Here is a 23,700-nt window from a genome sequence, read left to right on the forward strand (position 1 = left end):
ACCCCACACAATGACTCCCACACCCTCCTATCCTTCTTGCCATTCTACATTTATCTTCAATTATATTCAATCAGTTACTTTACAACTTAATTCTACAAGAGAAGGCATGATGTTGCTTCCCAGACTCAGAGTATCTTCTTTGAGAAGATTAAGGGGCAGACTGGTTCTTGCAACTTCATTTTCTGATGACTCTATTGATGAATTTAGTATGTCACTCACCAAAAAGAATGAGCACAAATTTAGTAGTAGTAGATTTCTGACAGAGCAATGCTAGATTAAGGCATTAAAACTCCTGCATTATGCAATATTCATTCAACTCCAGTGCTCCCCAGCACTGAAAGAATTAAGAAATATAGAAAAATGCATCATCTAGAAGCAACAATGGAGACGACCACTTGAGTCACCCTTACAGTGAGTTCTGAGGCCGTATGTTGTCATTGCCATCATACACGGGCCATTCAACACTACAGTAGAGAGCTAGATGAATGGAAAAGGATTGCATCTTCTCTGGTTTGCTTTTTTCTCTTTTTGTACTCCAGCAGCCTCCACAAGCCTGTCTACATCTTGGTACAGCCTCAAAAGAACCTAAACCCAAGGCGAGTTCAATTACACTACCCTCCCTCACTCCTTCTACTTCTCATTTCCTTTGGCAAACAGGAGGATTCTCATTCTGATGTTTTTTTTCTTTCTCTATCTCACTAAGGAGATGGAGGGAAAAGATTACTGAATGCTTTACAGTGACACTTAAAATTTGAGTAGTACTCTAGTTAAAAAAAAAATATTATTCTTTCTTCCTTGGACCATCATGAAAAGTAGTGGACTTTGAGTGGCTTACATGTTTTAAAAAGGAGGTGATTGTTCCCCATTTGCTTTGCAAAGAATGAGAAGAATACTTTAAGTACTAGTATTGAAGTATTTTTAATAAGTATAGGCTATACATTTGTCCAGAGAATTGTGTCCGTAGTAGCCCTTCGTACACTACTCTACCATCCTTCATCTCTTTGTTCATGAGCTTCTGTTGACTTGTAGCTTTTACCAAAAACATATCCATGGTCATTTCATTAGTAACACAGTATAACAAGGGTGCCCATCTCCTTGGTTACAAACTTAAAGGAAGGAATGGAGGAGATAATCTATTTGATTACCAGAGAAATTCAATTTAGGCTGAAATTCTTGGCAAAAGGATAGGAATTACCCCATGGCTGACTACATTTTCATCAGAAGACAGGACTAAACCACTAAATTCTACTTAGGGTTTTATGGTCAACTTATGTTACATTTAAATTTTGAATAGTATGATAGATTGAATGGCCTGTCCAGTGATCAAACTTACTATGAAATTTTACCAATAAAAATGACTCATATTCAGAAACACACATCATTGCATGAGTGGTAAATTCAGTAAATTGATATTAGGAGAAAATGTTGGAAAATATTCCTTAGGGTAAGCTCCCTAAACCTCGAAATTAGAATCAATTTGTTGTACCCAGACAAATCTATTGTTTTGAACTGAGCATTTGCTGAGGGCAAGATGACTGAGAGCAGATCCAAAAAAATTAAGTAACATTCATTGCTCTTTGGTTAGAGCAGGAAAAATAGATGTTCTCAGCAACCAAAAAGTATTATTAAGTAAGCATTTCTAAATTGTGAAAAGGTTACTGTGGTCCTTTGCTTTTTAAACAACTAAGTCAGATTATATTAGAATCAGAATGCATCTTGAATGTAAGGTTTCGCTACACTAGAAACTACGAATTATAGTGTGATTAGAAATGTGACCGGATCCCAGTGCTGGTGACACATACCTATCCTCTGAACTACTTAGGAGGATCATGATTCACAGGTGTCTGGGCAGGAATGACCATGAAACTCTTGTCTCCAATTAACCACCACAAAACAAAGGAAGTCAGACGTGGAACTGTGGCTCATTCGATAAAGAGCCAACCCTGAACCCAAAAGCTCAGCGACAGCACGCAGGCCACGGGTTCAAACCCAGGACTGGCACAAAGCAATGTGACAGAGGGACCAGGTCATGGAGCTGGAACGAAGGTTCGCTGTTGGTTTTCTCCCTCCGAATGGGCCATACAAACACAGTGGCTTTTCTGTGCTGCTTTACAAAGGCAGCCATGTTTCAGTGTCCCTCAGCATGAGGTATGCAAAGTTGGCTTTTGAACTGAAAATACTCACTTTGAGATGGTGGACACTGGCAGCCGGCGCTGCGCCACACCTATCAGCTCTGCAGGGATGGTGAGCAGGACTGTGGTGAGCGAGGCCTCGTAGTCCAAGTAGAGGAGCATTGCCTGGCCAGGAGGACAACATGGCAACCTGTTTACCCACTGCAGGGCCTGGTTTTGGCCTATAGCAACAAAGCCTCCTCCTGGCTAGCCCTATCAGGGATGCACTGGCCTGGATGGTCCCGCCCCATCTGGTCCCGCCCCATCCGGTCCCGCCCCATCCGGTCCTGCTCAGCGGCAACTCAGCCACCTTAAAGCTGACTAACAGCCTGCTTCGAGCTTCCACAGCCCCAGGGTGTATCGCGAGAACACAGGATTGACTGGTTTGATTACTGCTCCAAAAGTGCAATGTACATCTCCAGCCATGTTCTCCATGCTTCTGTTGACTGACAGGAGCACCAAAGAGAGCCTTGAACAGTAAAAAAAAAAAAAAGAAAAATACATGGATTTCAAACCCCAGTATCACTAATAATGATAATAATAATGATAATAGTAATAATCAGTGTTAGAGATAATAAATTTATCTGAGATGATAAAAAGACAGAGGAGCTCATAGCCAGTAACTCTTCATAAGTTCACACCTATAGTAATTTTTCTTGCCCCCAAAACAGACAGAATTATAAGATGTAATTGTTGAGATACAACCTGTCATTTTTTGGACGAACTAAGGAAGAATAGAGAGTTTCTAAAAAGGTTAGAAGCAGTGTTTTTCCTCTCTCAAAAGAGAAGATCGAATTTCTGCAGCAACAGACTGAACGTCGCCCAACTCAAAAGTTACACGTGAATCCCAACTCTACTGTTATCACTGTACATACTCATGGACTAAATAGACTTTTTTTCCCCTCTGAAGTCCTTTATATCTATTTAACCAAAAGAAATTTCTCTTTATTTAGTCATCTGGAATTTTCAACATGGGATTTAACATCTGCTTCTGCCTCTCCTCATCCTTGCCTGGGTTTAGAGAGAGGTACATTAACAGTTACCAACTGAGATGATGGTGTGCAGGTCATTGATTTCCTAGTCATTGGACAAGCTGCTTGATTCTTGTCCAGACTAGAGCTAGTTTCTCTGAAAAGTCTAAAAAAGAATTTAACATTACATCACAAAATCTCTTTTAACAATTTAGATGTATTAATTAGATGTATTGGCCCAAATCCATTTGCTTCTACATTTTTTTCATGTTGCAATTTATTTTTTGTATATATAATTTTATGACACTTACCAGCTGCACAGAAATGAATCAACCCAGCGTAAAGCTAAATCTCTCAAACTGGAATAGCCTCATCTTGCTTTCAAAAGAAGAATCAGTTTTTCTGTTCTTCATCTACACAAGAGATGAACATGGGTCCTACTTTTACCCCCAACCCCATTCTAAAGTTCAAAATGTTACCCTGGCCTTGGAATATACATACAGGAAATTTTTGCTGACCTGGTTCAAATCACCTAGAAAGGGCAGCTAGAACCCCTATGCAGGCAGCCTTCTTTGGGAATTTCTTACAATCAGCTCTTGAGATTCATTATGATCATGTGCAAAGACTCTACAAACTCTGTTATTCTAATTCACAAGCTAGGCTTAGAAGAAGCATTGAAACTAACTCAGTAGCAGCAGCAGTGGCATCATGAGTTAGACTAGCAATCATTCCATGCTTTTCCAGGATCTTAGGTATTTTGATTCCCTTTTCCTCGATCCATACGTGGTGACCCTCTCTGCACCTGGAAAATTTGATCTCCAAACAAAAACAGGCTCCCTGTTTGCTTGGCAGACAAGTCAGTAACTCCCTAGAAGTTTCTAGAAGATGATATTGTTTGAAAGAGTCCAAATAGTACATTGGCATTGCTGGAAACCACCATCTTGCAGTGACTGGCAGATTATAAATGACAAAGAAATTTAATTTCATTACTGTTTTGTGACGCTCTAAGAGTGTCCCACAATGCCAGAACCTGTGGTATTTCTGCCTGCATGGCAATTAATAGTGTGAATTAACCCAGTAGCCATTTTGTTTGGTGTAGCCATATTGAACATGGCCTCCTCATAGGCTAGCTCTACCTCTTCTCTGGAGACCACCATCTTTATACTAACTTTATCTTCCTCCATTGATTACCATTGGCAGCAACTTGGGTTCTTAAGCTTTCATTAACACCAGTGTATCTCCTACCATAGCACTGTCAGGAGTTATGCATTCTTTGGCTGACACACCACAGTGACAACTCTACTGAGAACACTCCAACCATTGACTATGCTCTCTCCACCCATTACTATAGTTCCTCCATCCTCAACAACTTCCCCAAAGGCTTTTGCCATGAATAGTGTTACATTTCTCTATCCTCTTCATTCCTGCTCTGGCTGTCAACTGAGAAAAGTTAACAAGCTGTCACATTCAGTGAATTCTCATGCAGAGAGGTCACAAGCTATTTGCCTTCTTTAGGTAGGTGTCTTTACCCAGGGGTAAAAGGAGTCAGTGCTCTGGCCCCATGAGAACCCCGTGCCTCAGAGGGATGACATAGGAGCCTATTGCAATGTTCACTGTGAAAATACAGAGATGGCTTGTAGGCCAGCTTTTGGGGCCACTTCATCATGATCTCTGACCAGGACTGGAGCCTTCCATTACCACCATTACTGCCATCATACCCCAGTCAGGATAGGAGAGGATGGGAGGAAAGAAGAGAAAGCCTATCTTCTATTCAAGTCCATTTGAAGTAGTCAGTACCTGAAAAACTCTCATACCTTAACCCATACCAGACATAGCTGGGTATGGAATTCTGTGGATAGCTAGGGCTCTAGACCAGAGATGGGTACTTCAGAAGTTCCTCTCTGTCTTTCTCCCTCTCTCTCTCTCTTTTTCTTTTCTGTCTTCCCTCTTTTTCTGACTCTTAAATTACATATTGATTAGTATTAAATAGTTTGCAAGGGGGCTACCATTCAATATGTCTGCTTATGAGTACAATGCATCTCGATTGCTATCACTCCTGTCATTATTCTACCCCATCCTCCCTCTGATCCTCACCCTTCCTCATCAATTTTTCCTATTTCGTAAGATATGTGTTAAGTCCTTTGACTATGTTCACTGTCCCTCTTTCTTTCTTTTTTTGGGGGGGGGAGGGGGTCCGGTTGTGGGGCCTGAACTCTGGGCCTGGGCGCTGTCCCTCAGCTCTTCAGCTCAAGGCTAGCACTCTACCACTTGAGCCACAGCACCAGTTCCGGCTTTTTTCCTTTTTGCTTATGTGGTACTGGGGAATTGAACCCACGGCCTCATGCATGCAAGGCAAGCACTCTACTACTGAGCCACCTTCCCAGCTCCCCCTCTTCCTTTCTTTGGACTCTAACACTTATTAGCTTGCAATCCGTCTGCATTTGGCCATTGGGTGTGTAGCTCTATCTTCCTCTTAGCAGTGTCGCAATAATTTTTGCTTCCTTTCTAATGCTTTATTTTTGTTTTCAGTGTCAGTATGTTATGTATTTTAAAAGCTTATATTTGGCAATCCTGACATTTGGACAGAGTCAAAGAGAGGCCTACAACTGCTCAGTCTGATATCCTTTACAAATCATCTGACACTTAAAATTCCACAGTGAAAGATGATTTTTAGGTAGTAATGTGTCTTCCAAGCTAAAACACCAGATTCTTTCAGGTCCTAATAGCTAAAATTCTTGAATACTTAGTATATGTCAGCCACTGTCTCTAGGATCCTCTGTTCTTGTGTTTTATTGACATTCCAATTTATTTTTACAATAACCTTCACAATGTATCACGAAGTCCTTTGTTCTTATGCTCCATTTTATAGGTGAACTGGGTCCTCATGTTTTGATGAGAAACTGAAGATTGAAACTACCCCAAGATTGCATAGATATACATTAGGTGAAAATAACCCACATTTTGTAAGTTACTAGTCTATCCTGAGCATTCTCATCGTTCTATCCAGTATATTTGTCACTCTCACCTTTCTGCCTTGGTTCTAGCTCATCTTTTGAGACCCATCTCCCAATCTCAAATATCAAATTGGTATGTGATACTCTCCCTTTTCTGGGTTCCACAGTTCTGGTTTTAATAATCATTTGAATCATTGTGGTCTAGTCATCGCTTTATTACCCCAATTGTATTTTGAGTTCTGCTAAGACAGGGATTTCATTTTATTACCTGAGATTGGCAGTTATCCTAATGTTCTTTGGCATAGAATGGGTTTTAGTAAATATAAATAAAGCCTAGCCAACACATGGGGAGACTAATTGACCAGATGAATAAAAGCTCCACAAAGATATTTTCTTCTTGAGTCACCTTTATAACTATATCAAAATAGTTTAATAGCTTATCTATATAATTTTATGTATGGCTAACATACACAAAATAATATATATTATATAATTGTATAGAATTACATAATAGTATATATTGTATATTATTATTATATCATTTATATTATGACTATTATATGATTAACATGATTATAGCTAATTATATATATGCACACATCATGGCTTGAAGTTCTGAAGAAACCATGGACTTCTGGAACCAGTAAAACCTATATTTATGTTTATTTTTGCTACCTGTCTGAGAGGTATAGATTTGGATAAATTTAAATCTATCAATTTCCCATTTATCACATGAAGCTCATATTACTCATCACGGGTGGGAGTCAGTCTGTAAGCTTGTCCCTTTCCTTCTGCTCTTTATAACTCCATGTTCTCCTGTTTCACTTGAGTGTTAGGGGAGGACTTATTGACTTACCTCTAGTGAATATAGTACTATGACAGTGGTGGCATGTCACTTTTTGATTACATGAAGATTATGATTTCCACCTAGTCTCTTGGTCTCTGTTTCTCTGTGTCACACACACACACACACACACACACACACACACACACACACACACACACACACACACACACACACACAGAGATTACCTTGAGGAAAGCAAGCTTCCATATCTTGAGATAGCCCTGTGGACAGGCCTACATGGTGTGGTAAGCCACTGTGGGATGTTGGACATGAATAATCCTTCATGCATTGAACCTCAAGAAGACAACCAGCCCAGCCAACATGTTGATCACAGCCTTTTGACAATCTCTTTGTCATTACCATGCAGCTAAGACCCTCCTGATCGCTGACCCACAGAAAAAAAGAAAGTGCTTATAGTTTTCATCGGCTAAGTTCTGGAATAATTTGTTACACAGTGGTCTATAACTATATACTATACCATTGGTATTATTATTTAAAATCCATCTGATAGGCATTTGAGAATCAAAAAAAAGTACAGGCAGGCTTTGGGGAACTTTTAAAAATAAAATAATAAAAACACAGATATGAGTTAATTGAGAATCATGCTTTTTACAATTGGCTCATAGTTCTTTAGCTGCTGAAGTGACTAAACTCCACTGTATGGGTAGAATTTTAAAGGGAAATGACAGATGTGTCTGTTAAGATTTACAAGAGGAACTGAGATAAGAATGCTTCACCATAATGGATGTGATCATACACGTTCCTTGGAAGGATTGATTACCTTGAAGGGTTACCCCCAGAAGGTCATCTCAGGCCCTTATTGAATCTCTCTTAATTTTATTTCCACTTTTAAACTTGCATGAATAGTTCTGATGATAATTACCAAATGTTGATATGTATGGAAAATCAGCATTCCACAAATATCCAACTTGGGCAGCTTTCATACACGTGTGGCTGTTTGAAACTCAGCAAATTTCATTAAAATCACATGTTTGCTGGAAGAAATATTAGCCAAAAGTCATGCCGGGAACACATACACAAACACACGCAAGCAGATGCAGCAAAGAAAACTTAGGCTGAATGTGTAAGAAATGAAAGCTCAAAGTTGGACCTTTTTAGATGCCTCTCTGGTTATAAAATCTCAGATCTATTCCTTCATCATCTAAGTTAGTAAATATACTATCTCATGGAACAGGGACATTTTCATCCTTTGTAGGGCCTATCACCACCTACATATTTTATTCTTTTATATCTTACATGTTAATGATATTTTTTGTATAATGTCCAAAATACCATTGTACTTACTTATCAAGTAAGTGCACACGTACCAACTACTTTCTCTAGACCATATGCATACTCCTTTTTGTATGTTTTGCTTAACTGTTCATCATCCACTAGCCTTTGGGGTGCCATTAGGAAAGCCAGATCTTGCTCCCTACAATTTCAGTTGAGATAGTTTTGCTTGTTTGTCTGTTTCTTTTTCATTCAATAGTCTATACTCATCTATAACACCTTCAGGACCAAGGATGATGTCTATGATTCCTATTTGCATTCTGAAGTCTTTGACCTTGAATTCTCACAGGCTTTAATCCTTACTTTCTTTAGGTCTAAAACGATGTGCAAAAACCACAAATTGATGTATTAAATTGAATATAGCTCTGAGCCTGGGCGCTGTCCCTCAGCTCTTCAGCTCAAGGCTAGCACTCTACCACTTGAGCCATAGCACCACTTCTGGCTTTTTTTCTTTTTGCTTATATGGTGCTGAGGAATCAAACCCAGGGCCTCATGCATGCAAGGCAAGCGTTCTACCACTGAGCCACCTTCCCAGCCCCTATTGCTTTTCTTGATAGTTATAACAACCTATTAAACACATTTTCTTCACTTCCATGACTTGGCTCCATATTCCCCATATTCTATCCTACATACAGACCACTACCAGACAAATCTTCTAAAATGATGACTTTGGTCATGTCATTCTGCTTCTCAATGCCATTTCACTTTGAACGGTAATCTCTTCTCTGCAGAAATTCAAGATGCTGCTAAATGCAAGATCCAGTCCAGAGAGCTCTTCATGGTCCATGGGCTTCATTGCCACCATTACTCAACTGTATCTTTCATTTCTATGGCAGAAAATAGAAACAGACCAGGAAAATCAACACCAACCTGCTCTCTGTAACCATCTGTCATACAGGACAAAAGATCTCATTTAAATATTCATGAGCCACGGAGGAACAACTATTCTGGTTCTCCCTACTAGGAGTTACTAGAAATTGGATAAGCTATGAGCAAAAATAGACAAAAATGGTGAATGAGAATACAAAAGTAAAGAGCTCTCAAAGAAGAGACTGTTACTATGGAAAAGCACCCAGCCCTTCAGCAAAAGACCTCATAATGAATCAATTGTCAGTTTAGCTGAAGCATTTGTGAATGGAATGCCTTCTGTTGATGAATGAATGCAGTTCCATAATTCACAAAGTCTGACTCAAAATGGGCCGATTGGTATGAGCATGATTTAATGATGGATGACTGCATACAACTCTCTTCACTTACAGTCCTTTCTATTTTACTCTGCCCCTCAGACGTTAAGCCACAGCCAGGTTGTAAGAGAAATTTAGTCATTTATAATCTGACTACATAATTATCCACAAAAAATGCTTTCCACTGATAAGCCTTCTGATCAGACAACTGAAGACTTCAGGCCAATAAAGAGTCTTTTGATCATAGTTTTATCCCTATCAGAGGAGTTTTAGGGACTTGGGTAGAACCCTGGAATTGAGAGAAATATCAAGAGCCAATAAATTGCTTGTTTCCCTTTTGAAGCTGACTACCATATTCTCTACAAGTAGGGTGATACAAAATATGATCAAAACTTTCAGAGTCTCTCAAGTCTTACTTTAGAAAGGTTCATTGTTTTGTTTTATTTTTCCCATCTTTAGACTTACCAAGTCTCTGTCTAACTTGTTTTCTATGAAGCTAACAGGATCGCTGACCCTAATTTTGGAACAACACTCATAGTACAAAATGTGCCCTGATAGGGCCTTCTGTCACAAGCAGGTTCCGTTTGGGGAATAGATTTTATTTAAACAAAGATATCCAGAAGTTTCACCACAGCCTCACTTTCAAAATAGAGTTCTGTTTAGTCATCCGTCCTTTCAGAGATAAGAAAACAGAGGCGGATAAATTGTTCTGCCGTGTTTAACGCACAATTACACCTATAAAATCAGGATTAAAAATCTTCCCTGTCTCTTCATCAAACTAGAAATAAATATGTAGAAGTAAATTGAGCTCTGTCCCTAATTCTGTCCCTGACAAGCTTCCCTTCCTGAATCAAAGCAGTGATGTGCCTTCTTAAATTTTGCCACTAGAGGGAGTAAAACCCAGCAATCTGCAAACTTTCTGCAGGCAGGTCAGCAAGGTTGGCGAGTTCACCCTTCTCTTTAAATGAATGCTCTTCTGCTCAGCTGCCCAAGGTGGGTGGGGGGTGCGGGGGACACCAGCACTGCTGTACTGGTGTGTCATGGTTATTCTGAGGCTACTTTCTAAAAATAATTTTCTGAAAAATCACCCTAGGGGGCCAAGAAGCACACAGGCAAAGTGTCCTGCAGGCTCAGGGTGGGGTTCAAGAAACAGTTCCAGAGCAGCAACCTGGTTTGCATGGAGGGTATGCCAGACTCATTGATCTCTAGTGGAAGCTAGGGTTGTCCGGAAGCCCTGGAAATGAAAAACAACGTGTGGAAGGGAAGTGGCTGTCAGTTTGGATGAGAGATTTGCTTTGGCCAAATGGCAGCAGATGAACCAAGCCTTGCCCCAGTTCTGTGGGTCTACCAAACATGCAAGTGTCAGGAGATAGAAGCAGGTTAGAGAGCATCAATCCACATGTGAATGCTGGAAAATAGAGGGTACAGGAAGGCAAGATTGAGAGATTCTGTCCATTTTTCTTCTCCACATTTCCTCTCTAGTCACATCAGCTCTGGTAGATATTACCGTTTGGTATTTTGGAGTCATTTTCATCTTTATTTTTTTCTTCTTTTCTTCTTTCTTTCTTTCTTTCCTTCCTTCCTTCCTTCTTTCTTTCTTTTTTCTTTTCTGTTCTAAAATCCCTTGAAGACCTAAAGTAAGGGACTGCTCTAGTGGAATTTCTGCCCCTCTGAAGGGTATTTTGGGCCTTCCTGAAGTCTACATGGTTGTATACTCTCCCCTCTAGGGCCCAGCTCTGTCTCCAACCACTTCAGTTTTCCTTTCCTCTGCCACATGTCACTTTATAGAGGAAAGTTAAACTCGATTGACCTTCACTTGGTTGCTCCCCTGAGGTGCAGGGATAAGCCTCCACATTCAAGTCCTGGAAATGCCATGAACCTAGTGCATCAGAAGCCAGCTGTTTCCCTGTCACACTGACTCCAGGTTGCATAGGGAACAGTCCTTCCAGATGTCCTTCCAGACAGGATGCTAGAGGACAAGGCTTTCCTGAGGCTCCTTGATGAATTTATGGAAGAATTTGTTCTACTGGGATACTGGAGACGTTCATCACGTGAAATACATAATTCTGTGTTAAGAATATCAGACTGGGTATTAATAGAATTCTGGGTTCTTATGCTGGCTCTCTTTGAATCGTGTGTGAGTGTGTGTGTATGTGTGTGTGTGTGTGTGTGTGTGTGTGTGTGTGTGTGTGTGTGTGTGTGTGTGTGTGTGTGTGTGTGTGCAGGTCTTGGAACTTTAACTCATGGTCTGGACACAGACCCTGAGCTTCTTTTCCTCAAGGTTAGCACTCTACCATTTGAGACATAACTCCACTTCCAGTTGTTCTGGTAATTAACTGGGGATAAGAGTCTCACATACTTTCCTGCCCAGGCTGGCTTTGAACTGTGATCCTCGGATTTCAGACTCCTGAGTAGCTAGGATTACAGATGTGAGCCCCTGGCACCCAGCTGCATCTAATTGATTTTAGGTAATTCGTTAGACTTCTCCTGGTCTTAGGTTCCTTATTTATAAAATGAGAATGTAAGAGGAAATTTTCTATTAGATCTTTTCTGGCCTCAAAGTTCCATGCATTCTGTCTCAAAAACATATGAACTCTTTGACCTTATCTAACCAACTACCTAAAAGCCAAAAGATAGAGAGAAATCTAGAGTAAAGTGCATAGAACCCCAGGGTAAGTAGCTGTGCTGTGTAGGAGGAAGCAAATTTAGAAGGAAACAAGCTTCATTTCTTCTGTCTGATACAGTTATCTGTGAAGCCTGTGCCCATGCTGGCAAAGTGAGGGTACAGAGGAAGCAGCGGGGGGGGGGGGGGCGCAGGGGGAGGGGAGGAGGACGACACATTGTCAAATGTCAAGTGTTGAGTGCAGACTTTGAACTCTCCCACTTACAACTTCTGGTAACTTTTGTCTCTGCTTTGGCACAAAAGCAAGAGAGAGAAGAGTGAGAAAAGAAAATGTTCCAATTATGAAACTATCATATAGGTTTCATGCAAAGATTAGGCAAATGATAGCTAAGTTTCTTGCTGGTAATTTGGGACTCTCTTCTCAGGCTGACTTTAAAAAAAAATCCCTAGTTTAGGACTCTGAACTAATGCTGAATTTCAGACCAATTTCAGATGTGGCCAGGATGCTTAGCACATGTGTCATCACCTGCCAACAATTAGGTCAGGAGAGATAGAATAAGAGCATTCCTGAAGGGCTAATCCTCAAAAGTTTGTCCTTGAGGAAAGTAAGACATGTTTAAGAACTAATGAGCAACAATGCACTGCACAGTTTGAAGAATGATATAGGATGGTGCTTTGTAAAGGTCAGGTGCACAGAGAGAAACCCCCAAGTCTCCCCAGTAACCACATATGAATTCTGATCATCATGAGATGGCCTATTGGTTTTGTTGTGAACCCTGGGTATGCCCATTATTCCATCAACGGGTAAGATGAACTTCATAACCACTCTGTCAATGGAACACTAAATGTCTTTCTGCAACTTCAAGACCAACATTTCTTGGTGGTACAGTACTGTGGTCCAAACTCAGGGCTTTGCACTTGTAAAGGTAAACACTTTACCATTTGAACCAGGTCTCAAGTTCTTTTACTATTTAGTTATTTTTCAGTTATTTTCCCAGCACTTGCCTTTAGACCACAATCCTTCTTTCTACATGTCCCATACACCTAGATTCACAGCTGTGTGCCTCCACACTCAGTTTATTTGTTGGGATGGAATCTTGAAAACTTTTTGCCTGGACTGACCTGCACCACAATCTTCCTGATCTCTGCTTTCTGAGGAACTGGTATCAGAAGTGTAAAATATTACATCAAGCCCTGGATTTTTAAAAATTTATTTTGTCGGTGGTGGGGCTTGAACTCTGGGCCTGGGCACTGTCCCTCAGCTCTTCAGCTCAAGGCTAGTGCTCTACCGCTTGAACTACAGCACCACTTTCAGTTTTCTGGTGGTTAATTGGAGATGAGTCTCAAGAACTTTCCTGCCTAGGCTGGCTTTGAATCACAATCCTCAGATCTCAGCATTATAGGCATGAGCCACTGGCGCCCGCCCTGGAATTTTTTTAGTGGTTTAAATACAGCCTTGAGTTAGTTGTCTTTCTTTAACAGGAGTGTAACCTCCAAAGAATGTGGTATAAAAGAGCTGGTAACCAAAAATTATCTCAGGGTTAAGCAGGCTTAGTTAATGGTTGCATCAGAAAGGCTTTCTGGAAATCAAGGCACTGAAGGATTTTTGAAAGGGAGGATCTCATTTAAAATAAAAAAGAGACTGTTCACTATTCTCATTCATGACATCTTGGTTCGAGGAAATGGACCTTGCCAGACTTCATGATGGAGGGGGAAAAGAAGATCCCTAGCTATTTCCACTAGAACTGAACACTGAGTGAATTCTAGGCTATTCTAGAGTACTTATGGTGCTCCTTGACTATTGGCTAGATGAGATGTGAAATGAAGCTCTCATGGAAAAACTGAGAGGGATCCCAGCTATTCGTCTAAACCCTACACCCATTTCCATTTGCACAATGGTCCTGTATCAATCAGATCCTGTGAGTTCACAGGATATCTCATTCTCAGGTAGGCAGGAAATAAAGGCACTCATGAAATGCTAGAAGAAGTGGATTCCAATGGCATGTGACTACAGGGACATTCACTTCCACCAATTTCTCCTAATGGGAAAAGGTAGAAATGAAGGAAATGCTCTCTCCCAGTCTTCAATACATGAGAAAAATCTTTGGAGGATACGTCTGTATTTTGTCTCTCTCCTGATCGTACCTTATTACCTTCCCAACTGTACACGGGGGAGGGGGGGGAATGATTAAGAATCTCAAGCAAAGGATGGGGATGAGGAAGATGGGGAGTTTTTCTTTCTGTAAAGAGGGAGGGGAGAGGCTCCTGAAGATCACATCTCCATCCAGAGAGTGGCAAGGCACACAGGGACTAGGAAAACTCTAATCATAGGGACCCCAGAAGCCTTCGCCCTGGATGCTGGGTTCCTGGGATGTTCAGTCATATCCACTCCCACCTTTGTCGGTTACCCCTGAGTGTGGTTGCTTGCTCCCTCCCCCATCGCAGAGGTTCTGGCTCTGTCTTCTTCTTCAGCAGCCTGCTGCAGCATGTTGGGAAAGAGGGCCCTGTCACGGCTGTCTCTAGTATGTTATTGTTAGTGTTATGTTACAAATCCCATTTCCATGCCAGGGTCCCTTGGGGGTCATAACCAGGAGAGGTCATGACCTTGTCAATACACAGAACCCCAATCCTTAATGTAACCAGTTTGTATGTACTGAGCCAGTTCCATGGGTTTATGGATTAGATTGCCTTCCTAGGCAGAACTGATCAGAGAGGCACTCATGGAAATGCTAGGCATAAACCAGAGGAAGCAGGTCAGACTCGGAGCCTGGTAGGTGAGAATCAGACAGAGACAAAGCAGATTCTTCTCCTAAGTCCCCATTAGGTAGGCCACATTGTCTTGGAACATTGCCACCAGACCAGCTCCTCCAACTGCCTCCTGGCTGAAGTTCTTTTGCCCTTCAATGACCTCTTACTATGGGGAGTACGTGAGATAGAGAAGAGGAGTGACAAGAACATAAGGAACAAAAAAGGAGCAGGAATGAAGCCCCCAGAATGCCCTGCTCCACTGGGAGCCGTGGCTGACCAGCGTACTCACAAGCTTTGTGGAAGATTAATCAATCCAAAATGATGTGTTTTTCTTCTCCAAGCAGAAATCACTGATGAATGGTAATAAGGAAACAAGTAAAATTAAAAAGAGAGAGAAGAACAGAGGTAGGGTCTATTCATTCATTCATTCAACAAACATTTCTTAAGTATGTTCTCTGCCAAGAATTCCAGGAACTCAGATCCCACTGGCACATAGATGCCAGGTAAGAAACTGTATAATTGGGCCCATGGGTAGGGACTGCTTGTTTTTTCCTGTCCTTTATCTCATGTCCTTGTATCTAAGAAGCTTTTGCCACCTATCCCTGGATCTCCAACGCTGTCATTCTTCATAGATTTCCTTATCTAGACAAAAAAGGTACTAGTCCAATGACTGGACCACAGAACTGAGAGGGAGAAGGAAAAGAAACAGCAGAGGACTCTACCCAACAAACACAGCTTCAAAGTGAACTGCCATTGTTTAGCTGTCTCTAAGACACCACAGAGTGTTTATTTGGGTCTATGGAGGGTGAATGATGAGATAGTTGAGCTAAATGGGTGCTATTGTTTCTGCTAAGTTAATTGGACTCAGTTACACAGTTGGAAGAGGACTTGCAGATGGAGAGTCCAACCTTTTCTCTTTATATGGGGAAACCAAGCCTGGAAGAGGAAAGTATTTGCCACAGTGTCAGACTCAGACTCTGATGCTAAAATATCTGGCTGACGGAAGAGAACAAGGCAAACAAAAGAGAAGTGAATGGGGCCAGAGATAAGCAGACAATCAAAGGCCAGCTTGCTTTCTTTATCTTGAATCTGAATCTGTGCAGGAATCCCAGCATCAGAGAGCAGAGGCCATCTTTCGGATAAATTAGACCAGAAACCTCTAGCAACCTTCAGAGGCCTGTTGCTACTATAACGATATCCTGGGCGGCATCCAGTATTGTTCATTTTCGGGGGGGGGGGTTGGCGGGGAGCTGCGTGGCACATGTGTGCCAATCCTGAGGCTTGAACTCAGGGCCTGGGCATTATTCCTGAGCTTCATTTGTTTAAGGCTAGCATTCTACCACTTGAGCCACAGTTCCACTTCCAGCTTTTTCTGTGATTAATTAGAGATAAGACTCCCACTGACTTTTCTGCCCTGGCTGGCTTCGAACCACTATCCTCATATCTCAGCTTCTTGAGTAACTAGGATTATAGATGTAAGCCATCGGCACCCAGCATCCCCCTTGAGTCGTGAACAGTGCCTGCCTACAATAAGAGCTTAGTAACTATTTGTTGAATGAGCAGAGCTGCCTTGAAAGGTTTTCATGGTTGAAGAACAGGCATGGGGAAGACAAAACAAAATAGATCCCTAGCCTCTGTTTATCACAGCAACTCTGAGGCTGTCTGTTTCAGTGAAGAAGATGTGGGTGTTCCTTTTCATGAATAGAGGGTTCTATAGAAAGACAGCTGTCTGGCCCAATGACTCCCACTTGGTAACTACTTGGGACCTAGTTATTGGTTTTCTCAAAAACAGTATTTCTCACACAAAACCAGCATGAATACTTCTCAGATAAAGGTGAATGAAGACCATTCAATTGCTTTCAATTGCAGTGTCTCAAATGCTTGTTATCCAATGTCAGTGAATGATCCCATTTCCCAGATCACATTATATGAATTTCTTGTGTATGAATTATTAGCCAGAGCATTAAGTCAAGAAGGTAAATGTGCCCAAAGTTATTCAACTTCTTGGGCAGAAAGAACTGCAGGTGGTTATCCACTTCAGGTCAGCTCTGTCCTTTCCTCCAAGTGCCAGGTCTTCAAGTGGTATTTCCTAATGCTTTCACAAGAGAGACACATCCAACCCAACTCAGTTAACTTGGGAAACAGCAGCACTGCCAACCCTATGTGCTGGGCACTGTGCCCTTTCCTAGCACTATTACCAGTATACTGCTGGCAATTATTTGCTAGCATTATGACCCAGTGTCCTGGGCAAACAAGTGCTATTATTATTCACATGTTATAGGTCAAACAACGGAACCTGAAGGAGTTATATGATTTTCTTTGTTGTTGTTGATTTTTTACTTTTCATTCACTTTTATTGTTACTATAAAGGTGAAAATCTAAAACCATTTCCTCTGCAATCAGGAAGGAGACAAAGATGTCTCCCCCTTTTTTTTTCCGGTTATGGGGTTTGAACTCTGGGCTTGGGCGCTGTCCCTGCGCTCTTCAGCTCAAGGTGAGCACTCTACCTCTTGAGCCATAGCAGCACTTCCAGTTTTCTAGTATTTTTGGGGAGATAAGAGTCTCATGGACTTTCCTGCCTGGCTTGGCTTTGAACTGCAATCCTCAGATCTCAGCCTCCTGAGGAGATAGGATTACAGGCATGAGCCACCAGTGCCCACCTTCCACTTTTTAATATACTACTGGAATTCCTAGCAAGGGAAATAAGGCAAGAAAAAATGTAAAGGGGATCCAAAGAGGGAAAGAAGAAGTAAAACTATTCCCCTCTGCAGATGACATGATCCTGTATTTAAAGAACTCCATAGAGACTTCCCCCAAGTTACTAGAGCTGATCTGAAATTTGGCAAAGTAGCAGGGTACAAAAAAAAAATCAACCCACAAGAATCAGAAGCCTTTCTGTATGCCAACAATAGGCAGATTGAGGCTGAAATCAGAATAACCCTAAAAAATTATCTAAGAATTAACTTAACCAAAGATGGGAAGGACCTCTCTAGTGAAAACTTTAAAAATCTGAAAAAAGAAATTGAAGGAGATTTAGGGAAACTAAAAGACCTTCCATGCTCCTGAACTGGAAGAATTAGCATCAGGAAAATGGTAATACTACCCGAAGCAATTTACAAGTTTAATGTGATACCCATCAAAATCCAACTGCATCATTTTATTAAGGCCACAGGATTCAAAAATTGAATGAGACTCAAATTCTGTGGCACTCTGTTGTATGCAACTGAGGAATGTACATTTGTTCAATCACTGGGCTTCATCAAAATATGACTCAAGGGCATCAGAAGGTAGTCTTCCATAGGGCAAAGTGGCTCTAGCCTGTGAGCCTAACTCCTCTGGAGGCTGAGATCTGAGGATCAAGGTTGAAAGCCATCCTGAGTAGGGAAGTCCATGAGATTCTTATTTCTAATTAAAGACCAAAAAGTTGACAGTAGAACTGTGGCTTGAGCGATAGAGCAGCAGCTCTGAATGAAAAAGCTAAGGTACAGCACCTAGACTCTGAGTTCAAGTCCCAGTACTTTTCCCCTCTCCCTCTCCACACTCATATACACACAGGAACACACACATGCACGCACACAGCTCTTACTCATGCCAGCCATAGCTATTCCAGGCTCCTATCCAAAGCAAATCAGAGCAGGATAGCATAGAGTTAGTAAAAATCCCTCTGCTTTTGAGCACATGCAAGTTAATGAAAAGATACCCAGAGTAGGCAAAGTGTGTCAGTGCAGGGAGAAGCCAAAGGGACTGAGAAAGCAAGGGAGTACTTCCTGTTCTAACCTCTCCAACCTTGGAGGAGCCAGCAGAAGCTGAGCTCAGCCCAGACCCAGGCCAGCCACCTCCCACAGAGCCACTCTCCCAGCCTGGCTTTCTGCAGAGAGAGAAGGAGAGCCTTTCATGTCTCTGAGTGTGCAGAAGGTTTGCGTGTGTTTGTTTAGAACAAAGCCTACACTTAACTGGCACAAATGAAACAGATTTTATAAATAGATGTGAGCATGAATGGTTTTTATGATTAGCTTGTTTTCAATCACCATGCCTGACCCCGTGTCTGCGTTCAGCTAAGTAAATATTTCTATGGTGATAGTATACACAATACAATGGCCATTATTTAATGTTAATACAAGTACCATATGGGAGGTCTTATCATGCTAGAGCCCAAACTCATAATAAAAGCAGATAGGAATAGATAGGCAAGGGTGGGCCTTGTTATGCAGGCAGCTTGATAAGACATCTGCTCTTGCAAATGTTGGCCCCACAAAGATTTATGCAGCATTGCATCTCCTGGGGGAATTTGAGGACCAGATCAGATGGTCACCGGTTCCATTTTTTTTCCCCTTTTATTCACTTGGTGACCTTGGGTAAGTCTCAACACTGATGACATAAACATCCGAGGCCTCATTTTCCCCAATTCTTGGGTCTTTGCAGGTCTCTCAAGAGACTAATGAAGATTAATTAGCACCTGGCGGGATCCCGGAGTGCTATATTTAGAACAAAGAAAGGCGGAAGGGCGGTGTTGAAATAATGCCTCATTATTTTAAGCCCTTCAATATATAAAAGGCAGACATACCAGTGATTTTCTTTTTTCATTTCTAACTGGAAATTTGAGAAAAATTGGAAGTTTCCTGAGATTAGTAAAACAACCTTGCAGAGAACAAAGCCTCTTAGGAAATGTACTAGGTTGCAGATATTGCCAGCTTACTTTTCACTCAGGAGAGACAACTATGACACGGTCTCTCCTGACAAAGGTCAAGCAAAAATGGCAGCATTTTCAATATGGTGAAAAGAGGCACTCTTATGGGAGTACCAATACATTCAGTTGTCTTTTAAACATATCATGTTATAAAACTACAACATGTTGTTAAGTTCAGTGCTCAATCTGTGTACATACCATCTGACATTGTCTTCTGAACTTGCTACAATGAGATAGAATGTTCTACAAGATGCCTTCGTCTTTTGGATCTATAAATCGTAGTGAAAGACATTAAGAATAAGAAATCTTTTGGGGGAGAAGGGAGTACTTGGATTTGAAGTCAGGACTTTGCATTTGCGCAACATGTGCTTTGCCACTTGAGCATGTCCCCAGCCCTTTTACACTAGTCATTTCTCTCTCTCCCTCTGTCTCTGTCTCTGTCTCTCTCATAGTGGAGCTTGAACTTAGTGCCTCTGAGCTCTTTTGCTCAAGGTTAGCACACTACCACTTTGAGCTACAGCTCTACTTTGGTTTTCTGAGGATTAATTGGAGATAAGAGTGGTATGGCCTTTCCTGCCTGGGCTGGCTTTGAGCTACAATCCTCAGATCTCAGCTTCCTGAGTAGCTAGGATTACAGATGTGAGCCACCAGCACCCGGACACTAGTTATTTTTCTAATATGCTCTTGCATTATGAGCTGGCCACTCTGGACTATGATCCTCCTATTCATGCTTCACTCCCCCCCACCAAAAAAAAAAAATTAGAATGACAAGTAAACACTAAAATGTCCCACTTTTCTAGGTGGAGATAAGGTCTCAAGAAACTTTTGGCCATGTTGTGAATCATGAGCCTCTTAATCTCTGCCACCCAAATAGCTAGAATTATAGGCATTGTGCCCAGCAGGAAGAAAACTTCTTAATATTTGTTGTATGTTTTTTTGTGTGTAACAATGGCTTCTGCATCTGTGAGAGCACCTGTCCCGACAAATGGCATCAGTGGAGGACATTGATATCCCCAACTTCAAAACAATCTTAAAGATAATCTGGAAGAGGTTTCTTGCCCAAGAGCAGGGATGAGCAGATTGAGCTAGGACTCAAATGTGAGACCTGTGTTCTCTAAGTCCCATACAGATAGAGACTACTCTCATTTCTAACTTCCATGTGGGAAGTTGGCTAAGAACAGAGACTATACCTGGATGGTCAAGCATGCTGGAGGAACTCTGAGTTAGGGTTGAGGGGACAGGCTATTGTCTCTTTTCCTTCTGGAGATGTTGGCCCTTCATAAGTATTTATTCCTGACTCCTTTGGCAATCACACTAACTAAAACTTAACATTAACTTGTCTATCAGGGAAGAAGCCCGATACAAGAGAGAAGAGACAGTACCTGGAAGACACTTAAGAAAAAGGATTTGAGCTCCAAAGATTAACAGATTTCTCTGCAGTTCATCTTCAGAGGTCTCTATCAATCCAAGAACAATATGATGTTAAACATACTTGGAATGAACCATCAGGAGGCAACAGTTGGTTAATATAGAATATTGTATGAGAGGTAAGAAAGATGACTAAGTCAATCCATTGTTCCATCTCTTTCTGTGGCTTAAATAAACAGGTTTCTGTGTTCCTGATAACATCTCTCTCCAGACCATGCATTAAAGGCATCTACACCAGTGCCTAGTCCAGATCCTGAAGTCAGGAGACTTCTCATGCCAAAAACCAGCACTCCCGGCTTGGATGTGGATTCTCCTATGGGTGGTTGTGGGAATTGTGCATGCACATGTGTTCACACGCCCGCGGCCTGCTTATTTAGTCACAGAGGGAGAGAAGGAGACTGGCAAGCTACAATACTAACTACAGGCTGCAGAGCGTGAACTGGTCTGTTGTGGATTTCAGCTCTGCTCTGCTTTCTTGACCCAACTGCTGTGTATGTTTCTTATTATTCTGTGGGTTTGTTTTGCACTGATGGGTGGGAAAAGGCTGGTGAAGCAATAATGGTGTAAGTGAAAGCAATGACTCTCTGGTGTCCTTTACCAATTTCCCACAGTCTTTGCTAATGCCTCAGGTCCCTTCAGGGTTTAGAATTACAGCTTTCAGTAAATATTCTTAGACTTTCACTGGCAGAGTAAAACAGCATCAAGTCTGTCATGACAATCTTTCACAACACCACACTGTGCAGCCAAGAGCCGATCAGAACTGAGGAGTCATGTCAATACTGGCAGAGCAGGCAATACAGGAAGGGCTCTATTCCAATCACTTTCGAGGATTTGCTGATTTAATCCTCACAGCAATCCATTAAGAGCTAAGTGCTACCATTATCCACTTTTTAGGATACTGGGATATGATATTGGGGCACAGAGAGGTTCAGACACTTGCCAAGGTCACAGTGGCTACGACTGATCTGTATAGTGTACTGGGCCTCAACATTGCTAAGTGCTAGCTTTCTTTAGGAAATCCTCAATGGAGAGAAAGGACAAAAGCAGAGGTTATCATCATTGTTCTCACTAGAGTTTATCAGCACTAGTTAAAAAATAGAATATTCAGAAAATGGAATGCCATAGGATTTCTATCAAACTCTGGTGGCTAGTCATAGATTTATGACATAATTATTACATTCCCAGAACTTGAGTGTTAAGGCCAATGGGACTGAGTGGAGAAATCATCTTGATTTTTGTCTGTGGTGATCACATGACGGAGTGGAAGATTTTTTTTATCTGCTAAGTCCTTTTGTCTAATTTGGTGACAAGTGGTCCTGGGCTGCCCAAACCCCATGCATTTTCCTTGTACATTGATGAATTTGAGTGAATGGTCTTGGCTCATGGAGGAGCACAGTGTTTTCTTTCACTTGAATCTAAATGAATCTAATAAGATGTCTTTACTCTTGCTCTTTCCCTGTTCTCCACAGCTGAACCATAATCACTGTGGAGGAAAAGAGCAATTTGGAGAGGGTAACCAGGAATTCTCCAGGTTGGGAATGAGAGCAAAATGTTTACAGGAGGTACAATAGGGCATTTGGAGTGGGTTAGCAGCAGAGAGGAATTCTTCTTATTTTCCAATAGCCACGTTCTTGAATAACTAGGAAGGATTGTGTCATGTCAGTTTTCAGCTCCAGCTATATTTCCTCTAAAAACAAAGGTGTATGTGTGTGTGTGTGCATATGCATATATATATATATATATATATATATATATATATATATACAACACACACATAAACTGCTATCAGAAAAATTGCCATGAATGTTTCTAAGAACAATATTAAAATAAGGCTTCTCAATAAGGGCACTCAGCAACAACAAAAATCATGCACCAAAAGCATCTTGAAGCCAACCTAAATGTTCATTAATCTGTGATATATATCATACGTGCATATAATGAAATGATAAATTACTATGAAAAATAAGGAATATTTAATTAACTGCTACATTGACCAGTGTAATAGCAAGTTACAAAACAACACAAGAAATGTGAGACCAGGTTTTTTAAAGCATCAATGTGCATGCGTAAGTCTATATTAGCAATGTGTGTTATGATATTAGAAGAAAAACATCAACTCACAGGACAATATATATATGTATATATATATATATACACATACACACACATATATATGAATACTGAAACACTTTTAGGTTATATGATGACTTTTTTCTTTGTTCTATTTATGTTGGATATGTTTGGCTATCAACTATGAAATAAATCCTCAAAGACTAATATTTATAAATTTGTTTTGAAGTCTACATGCATTGATAGACAGCTGGTTCCATTAGTAGCACTGAAATGGTCTGAACATTGTGTCACTTGTCTCCCACCCTACTGCACAATTCTTTTTTTAATTTTTTTCCATTTCTTTTATATATTTTTTTATTGTAAAGTTACTGTACAGAGGGGTTACAGTTACATGAGTAAGGTAATGAGTACATTTCCTATGGGTCATTGTTACCCCCTCCTTTGTTTTTCCCCTACCTGCCCTTCCCTCCCCATCTCTCCAACTCCTCCCTCCCCACTCCCCACCCCCTGCACCTAAAGTTGTAAAGTTCATTTTCAACATAGTGTCTTGTACATCTCATTGTTACAATGGGTCAACCTGTATCTCTATTTAAGCATTTTGTTTTTTCCCTTCCTCTCCCCAAATTAGAAAAATGTATATACAAGATTCAGGGCACTGGAATCAAATACAGTGAAAACAGGGGTTATAGCCTGGGGGAAGAGCATACAAAAGAAACAAAAA

Source organism: Dipodomys merriami, unplaced genomic scaffold (assembly GCF_024711535.1).
Source record: "Dipodomys merriami isolate MVZ:Mamm:240054 unplaced genomic scaffold, mDipMer1.0.p SCAF_29, whole genome shotgun sequence".
NCBI classification, from domain to species: domain Eukaryota; kingdom Metazoa; phylum Chordata; class Mammalia; order Rodentia; family Heteromyidae; genus Dipodomys; species Dipodomys merriami.